Source organism: Panthera pardus, unplaced genomic scaffold, assembly GCF_024362965.1.
Source record: "Panthera pardus isolate Hobbes unplaced genomic scaffold, ASM2436296v1 HiC_scaffold_17, whole genome shotgun sequence".
In the NCBI taxonomy this organism is placed as follows: domain Eukaryota; kingdom Metazoa; phylum Chordata; class Mammalia; order Carnivora; family Felidae; genus Panthera; species Panthera pardus.
The window spans coordinates 147,855,607-147,865,001 of record NW_026526732.1 but is presented as its reverse complement, the minus strand read 5'-3'; the positions used below and the strand labels follow the sequence as shown (position 1 = coordinate 147,865,001).

Sequence of the window (9,395 nt, the reverse complement as noted above, 5' to 3'; positions counted from 1 at the left end):
TTGATTTGAAAGAGCTTTTTATATATTGGGAAATGGTGCCTATTCTTTAGAAATAATAGAAAAGCTGGAGGTAACAATATAGAGATGCCTTATTTTAAACCCATGTTCCTCAAACTGGTTTACATACATCCCAGGAAATACTTGTCACCGTGGCAGGAAACAGATAGATCGTGTTTAATAGCATCAATTCCGGAGCCAGGCTACCTGGGTTCACATCCTGGCTCTGCCTCTTGCTAGCTGAATGACTTTGCACAAATCTTTTAAAGCTCTTTGACTCAATTAGCTATCTATAAAACTAGGATAATAATAATCTCTTCCTCATAAGGTGGAGTGAAAGAGCCTATGCCAAGGAAAGATAGTTTAGAAGACCAAAACAAATAATAATACTTGTCCTATTATTTGGCTTTTTAATAACAATCCTAAGGACCCAAACAAGGCTAAAGAAAAGTCACATGGGGTGCCTGGCTGGCTCAGTTGGTAGAACATGTGACTCTTGATTTGGGGGTTGTGACTTCAAGCCCCCGTTGGGGGTAGAGATTACTTAAAAATAAAGTCTTTAAAAAATAAAGAAAAGTCATGCAAATTATGAACCAGAATCCAGCTGGCACAGATAAAACTCCTTGTTTGTTGTTGTTGTTGTTGCTTCAGTTGTTGTTTATTGACACACTGGTAGGCTCTATAGCAACAGGCCTGGAGGCGGCTGCAATAGTAGGGAAAATAAAAGGTGGAGGGTGGAGTGTAGGAACAGAGACTCATGGTGCACAACAAGGTAGGAGTGGGGGAGGCTGAGGAGGGTGGAGAAGCAAATAAGGGTCTGGACCAGTCTCCTTAAACTGGAACCGCTGCCCCGTGCTGCTACTCTTGCTGTCTGCCTCTCAACCCAGTACAGACAACTTCTTTTTAAAAAAAAAAAAAAAAATTTTAGCGTTTTATTTATTTTTTTGAGAGATAGAGACAGAGCATGGGTGGGGAAGGGGCAGAGAGCTAGGGAGACACAGAATCAGAAACAGGCTCCAGGCTCTGAGCTGTCCACACAGAGCCTGATGCGGGGCTCGAACTTGTGAGCTGCGAGATCATGACCTGAGCCGAAGCTGGACGCTTAACTGAGCCACCCGGGCACCCCTACAACTTCTTAACAGACTGTATCAGTTAGTTAATTGCTGTGTATCAAAGTACCCCCAAAGTTTTTGTTTTAAAACAACACCCACTTGGGGCAGCTGGGTGGCTCAGTTGGTCAAGCGTCCAACTTCGGCTCCAGTGGTGACCTTGCAGTTGGTGAGTTCGAGCCCCACGTGCTGTGCTGACAGCTCAGAGCCTGGAGCCTTCTTCAGATTCTGTGTCTCCCTCTCTCTCTGTTCCTTCCCCACTCATACTCTGTCTCTCCCTCTCTCAAAAATAAATAAAGATTAAAAAAAAAAAAAAAGCCCACCCACTTAATTAGCTCACAGTTCTGTGGGTGGGCAGTATGTGTTGGTCTCCTGCATGCAATTCTTTTAATATCAGCAAGGTTCATTCATGTGTTTGTAATCAGATGTTGGTCAGACAGCATTACTTCTGGAGGTTGGCTGTGTGTTTCTAGAGTGACAAGAGGTGCCTGGGTCCCATGTCTTGTCATCTAGAAGCCTAGCTTGAGCTTGTTTGTTACCAGGGTTCCAAGATTGGAGAAAAGTATACAAGGCTTCCTGAGGCCTACGCTCACAGCTGACACAAGATTGATTCCACCTTGTTCTATTGACCAAAGCAAGTCATAAGGCTGATCCAGAGTCAAGGGGTGTGAAAATAAAATTCAAGGTTTGGGATAGAGACTGTAGGTGAGAGACAGCCAGCGACTGGGGGATATACAGAGCCACAAACATCCCCCAAGAGCAAGAGTCGATATGAACATCTGCCTCGGCCAGAGGAAACCAAAACCACTTCTGGTCTGTCTGTGCTGGTTAAGGAATGCATTTTCTCCCCTTACCTCCCTGCATCTGGCTTCGGTGGGAAGGGTGGACACTGAGGGAGCCTAGAAAGGAATGCATGAAGAAGCCAGCCACACCGTGTCTGTTTCCCACCACAGGTTTCCACGTCAAGCCAGTCTTAGCTGGCCCAGAGAAGAAAGTTTAAAATGAAGTTTGGAGGACTTTTTATACCAGAGGCTGAGCAGATATGGTCTGTGGCCTTCCTGAGTATTGTTCCAGGGGGCAGGGGGGTGGAAGAACTAGCCCAGTAAGGCAGATTCCAAAGGGCAGTAGGAGAAGAGGGTAAAGCTATTACCTGATTACAATCTGCAAGTCCACAGACTCAGTGTATTGTTCAAAAGTAAAGTTACAGATTGTAGTAAGTCATATGAGGGAAATAAACAGCGTGAGGGAGGGTTAGAGATATAGAGAGTGTGAAGATATTTAGTTACTTGACAGAGTGCCCAGGAAAGGTCTTCCTAAGGTGACTTCAAACAGGAGAATGAACGAGTCTTAGCCTTCCAGGCAGAGGAAGTGGCTAGTGTATAAAATTCCAAGGCAGGAAAGACTTTGGCATATTCTAGGGTGATAGTTTCTTTCCTTCTTTTTTTTTTAAAAAAACCACAATATATGGGCAAAACAAACAAACAAACACATTTTATCTGCAATCCAGAGCACAGTCACATCTAAAACAAAAGTATCGTGAAACTCTCCTTTTCCCTAAAGCGCTAAAATGGATTCTGATATTTATTTCTTTTTTTTTTTCAACATTTTTTTTTTTTTTAATTTTTGGGACAGAGAGAGACAGAGCATGAACGGGGGAGGGGCAGAGAGAGAGGGAGACACAGAATCGGAAACAGGCTCCAGGCTCCGAGCCATCAGCCCAGAGCCTGACTCGGGGCTCGAACTCACGGACCGCGAGATCGTGACCTGGCTGAAGTCGGACGCTTAACCGACTGCGCCACCCAGGCGCCCCGGATTCTGATATTTAATCAGGTTCATTGAGATGTCATTTACATACAGTGAAATTCACTCTGTTTAGATTCAATGTGTTTTGATAAATGTATACAATCGCTTACATCACCACAGTCAAGTTGTAGAACGTTTCCATCTCCCTCAAAATTCCCTACTGATGCTTTGTGATCAACCCCTCCCCCCAACGTGGAGCTACTGGCAAGCACTGATCTGATTTCTGCCAATACAGATTTTGTTAAATTGTTTTTCTTGATGTGTGTCTAGATGTTTATTGATTTTAACGATCTTTTCTAAAAACCTGCTTTGGGTTTCATTACTTTTTGTTCTCAATTTTTATTGATTTCTGCTCTTTCTCATTTCCTTCCTTGTTCGCTTTGGATTTAATTTGCTTTTTTTTTTTTCCTGGATTTTTAAGGTGGATTAGAGTACCGATTTGAAATTTTTCTTGTTTTCTAGTTTGATGTTTAAATTTCCATGTAAGCACTGCTTTGGTGGTATCCGCAAATTTTGATAATATTGTGTTTTTATTTCTATTCAATTCAAAATATTTTCTGGTTTCCCCTGTGACTTCCTCTTTGACCCATGGGTTATTTAGAAGTACACTGTTTAATTTACAAATATTTGGGAGATTTTCCAAATATCGTTCTGTTATTGGTTTCTAATTTAGTTCAGTTGCGGTGAAAGAACATACTTTTTATAATTTCAATTAGATTAAATTTGGTAAGTCTTGTTTTATGGCCCAGAATGTGATCCATCTTGGTAAAGGCCCCATGCATCCTTGAAAAGAACGTTGTTTTTCTGTCGTTGGGTGGAATGTTCCATAAACGTCAATTAGGTCCAATTTGTTGATGGTGGGTTCAGGTATTTACATCTTTGCTAATTTTCTGTCTGGTTGTCTTATCAATTACTGAGACAGGAATGTTGAAGTCTCCAACTGTAACTGTGGATTTATCTATTTTGTTTTTCACTTCTAGAAGTTTTGCTATATGTGTTTTGAGGCTGTGTTCAATGCATGAAATTTTAGGACTGTTATGAATTGATTCCTTTATTGTTAGGTCCCTCTTTATCCGTGGTAATATTCCTTACTGTGAAGTCTAATTTGTCTGGTATTAATATAGTCCCTCTTCTTTCTTTTGATTAGTGTTTGCATGTATATCTTTTTGCATACTTTTATTTTTAACTCAGATATGGATTTATATTTGATGTGTTTCTTGTAGGGGGCATATAATTCGGATCTTGCTTTTATTTGTGCAACATAGTTCAAAAAGAAAATAGGTAACCAATAGAGTGAGAGAAAATATTCATAATACATACAGGCAACAGAAGACCAATATGAAAATAGATGAAGAATTTCTACAAATCAGTTGGAAAAAGACAGAAATACACAATACAAAACTGAGCAAACAACTTGGAGAGACATTTCATGAAAGCTGATATTCAATGGCCAATAAACTTATGAAAAAGTACTCAACTTCATTAGTTGTCAGAGAAATTCTAATTAAAGCCACAACATGATGCCACGACATATCCCCAGAAGGACTCAAATGAAAAAGATTAATGACAGCAAGTGTTGGCAAGGATGTGGAGCAACTGGGACACTCACACACTATTGATGTAAAGGTAAAATCGGTACAACTACTTTGGAAAATTGTCAGGCGGTATCCAAAAATACCGCCCACAAGAGTGTGTATACAATGTCTACCAAAAACATTTACTAAAATGTTCATAGTAGCACTCCTCGTAGTAGCTCCATATTCGAAACTAGACAGATGCCATTAACAGTAGAATGGATAAATTGTGTTATATTGTCACAAAGGGACAGGGGAGTGAACTACAGGGCCACGCAACAACGCAGATGAATCTCATCGACGTAATGTTGAATGAGAGAAATCAAACACAAAAGGTGACATACTGTATGACTCCATTTATATAAAATACAAAACGGTCAACATGAATCTACACGTTAGAAACGGAAAAGGATTACCCTTGTGGGTAGCGATCGGAAGGGGGTAGATGAAGCCATCCCATGAGGGAATATTCTGGAATCTTCCATGTCTTTCTCTGGAAGGTAGTTACAAGGCTGTGTTCATTTTTGTGAAAAATATCAAGTTGTATGTTTATGATATGTACCCTTTGGGTACGCAAGTTACATGCTTCCATAAAAAGTTTTCAATGAAGATGCTGAAAAACAAAAAGTCGAATAATTTTATGAGACTTTTTACAAAGAACAGGCCACTGATCCCTGCTTTCATCTCCTTTCCTGTTTAGAGTTCCTGTCTTTATTTATGTATATTTTGGTATTAATTTCATAATATTATTATATTTTATCAAAGTCATTCATGCACACAGTTTAAATACTTCAACAGGGCTTGTTATCGAAAATGACACCCACCCCCTACTGGGCCTTATCTGCCCATTTCTCATCCCCGGGTCAGTCCAACATAGTTCATTTTGGTTAAATGGATATTCACTGTTAACCTATTACCACTGCACAAACATTACTTGCTGCATAACCTCTCATTTCCCCTTGACCTAATAATTGCCTTTTTGTGAATTATTTCTACCTTCTTACCATGAATTCAATGTTCAAATATCCCCCAGTGCATATTTCTTCTCAATTTCTTCAAATACGTTAAGGAGTCTATCCTTCTTCTGAATGAAATTCCCTTTTTAAAAAAAAAAATTTAAACATTTACTTATTTATTTTTTGAGACACAGAGACAGAGCACAAGTGGGGGAGGGGCAGAGAGAGAGGGAGACAGAATCAGAAACAGGCTCCAGGCTCTGAGCTGTCAGCACAGAGCCCAACATGGGCTTGAACTCACAAACTGTGAGATCATGACCTGAGTCGAGCCAAAGTTGGACGCTTAACCGACTGAGCCGCCCAGGCACCCCAATCCTCCCATTTTAGAATGACACCCTCGCCATCTGGTGTCCTCCAGTCTAGAAACTCTTTAATTGGTACCTTCTGGGATATAAATGCTCAGACTTCTGCTAGTTTGGGAGGAGAAGTCATATACCTGCTGTCAGAGGAGGGGTATTTGGGGTTCAGCTGCTTCTTAAGTAGACTTCCAGCTAAACGTTCTGTTTTCAGCCCCATACTCACCTCCAGAGGTGATTTGTGTCACTAATTCCTTTTGCAGCTTCTTTGATGTAAATGTGGTTGCTGCTCGGTTTTCCCCAGCTTTCTCTAATCTACTAAATTAGTTACCATTTGCCTTGCAGCTTTCCAATTTCCAACATTTTGTTGCTTCTGTCTCCTTTTCTATTCTCCTCACTGTGTGATTTCGGTCATTAAAAAGAATGCCTTACCAGAATTCCTTCTGTGTCCTTTTATAACCTGCTATTTTATCACAGACAATGTGACATTTTACTTCTAATCAACTGGGAAAACTCCACATTGGTAACTTCTCAGAAAGAGATTGTCACAAAGTTATTTGAGTGACAGGGCATCTTGCCTGGCTGGTGAAGACAGTCTTCCCCTTCAACTTTCTGCCTTTATTGCTTTAGAAGCTTGAGAGCATTGATTGGCTTTTTGCTTTGTATCTACGAGAAAGAGAAAAGGAGGATGTGATGTCTGCTCACCACCACCCTGGGCCCTAGTACAAGTGTGAGTGCCAGTGGTTAATAGATCCAGGCTCATCAGTAGAAGGAGCTGTTTCCTGAGAGATATCGGGGACTCCAGACACAAGTCCTACTGCTGTGGGGCCTATTGTCCCAGTTTGTCACACGTTAATGTGGTAATCTGAGGACTGGCTGATGGCTTCTTCTGTAGGATATCAGTTCCGGTAACAGCAAAGCTTCCTTAAGCAGCTTTGAGAACTATGAGTGTTGAATCAGAATAGGAGAGGAGGAACACGGCAGATACTTCATGAAGGCTACAGCTGATATTTACAAACACATGTAAGGCCTCTTGTGGGCTCATCTAGAAAAAAAACCAAACAAACAAACAGGGAAGAGGGGCGCCTGGGTGGCTCAGTCAGTTAAGCATCTACCTCTTGGTTTCGGCTCAGGTCATGATCTCACAGTTTGTGATTTCAAGCCCCTCCTTGGGCTCCGCCCTGAGAGCTCGGAGACTGCTTGGGATTCTCTCTCCCTCTATCTCTGCCCTCCTGGCTTGCACTCTCTCTCTCTCTCTTTCTCAAAAATTAATAATAAAAATAAATAAACTTTAAAAAAATTAAAACAAAACAAATAGGGAAGAGAACTTTCTGCAGGACTGGCTGATATAGGTTGAGACCTATGGTGGTCTGCTGTATCGGTGACCCCTAATGGATGCCTCGCAGTATTCACAACCTTGTGTAGCCAATAGGCTACAGTGGATGGGACTATGAGCCAGTTCTGAGCCTAAGCCTAAAGAAACCCTGGTAGTTTTCATTTTTGCTCTCCTGGGAACTTTGAGTCTCCAGGTAAGAAGTCTTTCTACCCTGCTGGAGTGACTGTGTGGAAAGGCCACACAGAGAGGGAGAGGACCTGAGATTTCACAACAAAGAACTGAGGAAGCCAGCAACAATGAGAACTGAGGCTTCAGATGTATGACACCAGTTGAGCAATTGCAGTCATCCCCTGGCCACTTGAGCCTTGCCAGCTGAGGCTCAAGACCTGTGAGTGAAGAAGCCCTCGGGGCCATTCCAGCGCCAGCGGGCATCACATGAATCAGAAGCCAGCTACGACCTGCCAGAATTCCTGACCCATGTGTTGTGAGAAACAGTAAAGCGGCGACTGTTTTAAGACATCGAGTTTTGGTGCAGTTTGTTATGCGTCGATAGGTCACCAGACTGAACCAGAAGAACTTCGGGTTCTTGATGTTTGAGGGACTGCCTCTACCCATCAAGATGTCATGACATGGAGACTGTGCTCAAAAAGAGCTAAAGAAAATGGCAAAAAGAGTTAAAGAAAAAGCATATACTGGTCTGGAAGAAAAATATGCATTTTAGAATTTTTTTAAGTTTCTTTATTTTTAGAGTAGGGGGGGAGGGAGGGAGGAGCAGAGAGAGAAGGCGAGTGAGAATCCCAAGCAGGTTCTGCACTGTCAGCACATTGCCCGACATGAGGCTTGAGATCATGACTTGAGCCGAAATCAAGAGTCGGATGCTCAATTGACTGAGCCACCCAGGTGTCCTTGGAATTTTTATAAAATCTCTAAAAAAGATTTGAGCTTAGGCATTTTCTCCTTTACTCACCGTTGGTTTCAAAAACCTAAACTTAAAGACAAGAGTGGGAAATGCCCCCAAACACTACCTTCAGATTGGGTGGCTTTTTACGGATCCCAGTATGAGCTCCCTTTAACCCATGGCAAGGGAGCTGGGGCCTCTTCCACTTGTGATATTTTTTGGCAGTGGCTTAAATCTGATGCCTGTATTTTATTTATTTACTTACTTACTTATATTTTATTTTTTAAGTTTATTTATTCTGAGAGAGAGAGAGAGAGAGCTTGCATATGTGATTGGGGGAAGGGCAGAGAGAGGCGGGCAGAGAGAGAATCCCAAGCAGGCTCACGGGGGGTCAGCGCAGAGCCAGATCTCACAAACCATGAGATCATGACTTGAGACAAAGGCAGATGCTTAATTGACTGAGCCACCCAGGTGCCCTTATTTATTTTTATTTTAGAGAGAGAGAACTCAAGCAGGGAAGAAGGGCAGAGGAAGAGACAGAGAATCTTAAGCAGTCTCTACATTCAGTGTGGAGCCAACTTGGGCCTCGATCCCATGACCCCAGGATCATGACCTGAGCCAAAATCAAGAGTCAGGTGCTCAACTGACTAAGCCACTCAGGCGCCCCGATCTGATGCCTTTGGTTTATTTTTTCTTAATGTTTATTTATTTTTGAGAGAGAGAGAGAGAGAGAGAGAGAGAGAGAGCGCATGAGTGGGGGAGGGGAAGAGAGAGGGAGACACAGAATCCAAAGCAGTCTCCAGGCTCTGAGCTGTCAGCACAGAACCTGACTGGGGCTCGAACTCATGAGTAGTGAGACCACGACCTGAGCTGAAGTCGGACGCTCAACCAAGTGAGCCATCCAGGCACCCCTGATGCCTTTAAAGCCAGGTTGGGGTGCCTGGGTGGCTCAGTCGGTTAAGCGTCTGACTTCAGCTCAGGTCATGATCTCCCAGTTCGTGGGTTTGAGCCCCACGTTGGGTTCTGTGCTGACAACTCAGAACCTGGAGCCTGCTTCGATTCTGTGTCTCCCTCTCCCTCTGTCCCTCGCCTGCTTGGGCTCTGTCTCAAAAATAAATAAATATCAAAAAAAATTTTTAATAAATAAATGAAGCCAACATAAGTTTTTTGGGTTTTTTTTTTCTCATTAAAATTTTGTTTTAATGGGTCTCAAAATTCTGTGACAGATTTTTGGTCAAGTTGTTTCCATTAAAAAGTACTGACTTTAAAAATGAGTAACTTAAAACTGCCACACACACACACACACACACACACACACACACACAAATGGTCCATAAAACCTCCTTTCCTTCTGAAGGTTTTATGA

At 42.2% G+C, this 9,395-nt stretch overlaps 1 long non-coding RNA gene across 2 annotated transcripts in view; it reads right to left on the bottom strand.

Annotated features, from left to right (window-relative positions):
• Positions 1 to 4,819: 4,819 nt before the first annotated feature.
• LOC128777747 (uncharacterized) overlaps positions 4,820 to 9,395 on the bottom strand; it is a 28,656-nt gene continuing 24,080 nt past the window's right edge. Inside the window, exons 3-4 of one of the 2 annotated variants that reach the window (XR_008423100.1) lie at positions 5,488 to 5,581; positions 4,820 to 5,096 (exon numbers count right to left, since the gene is read on the bottom strand). This is a non-coding gene — a long non-coding RNA (uncharacterized LOC128777747). Of the gene's footprint in view, positions 5,097 to 5,487; positions 5,582 to 6,369; positions 6,462 to 9,395 lie in introns of those variants that run through there. The other variant, XR_008423099.1, reaches the window with a different exon arrangement.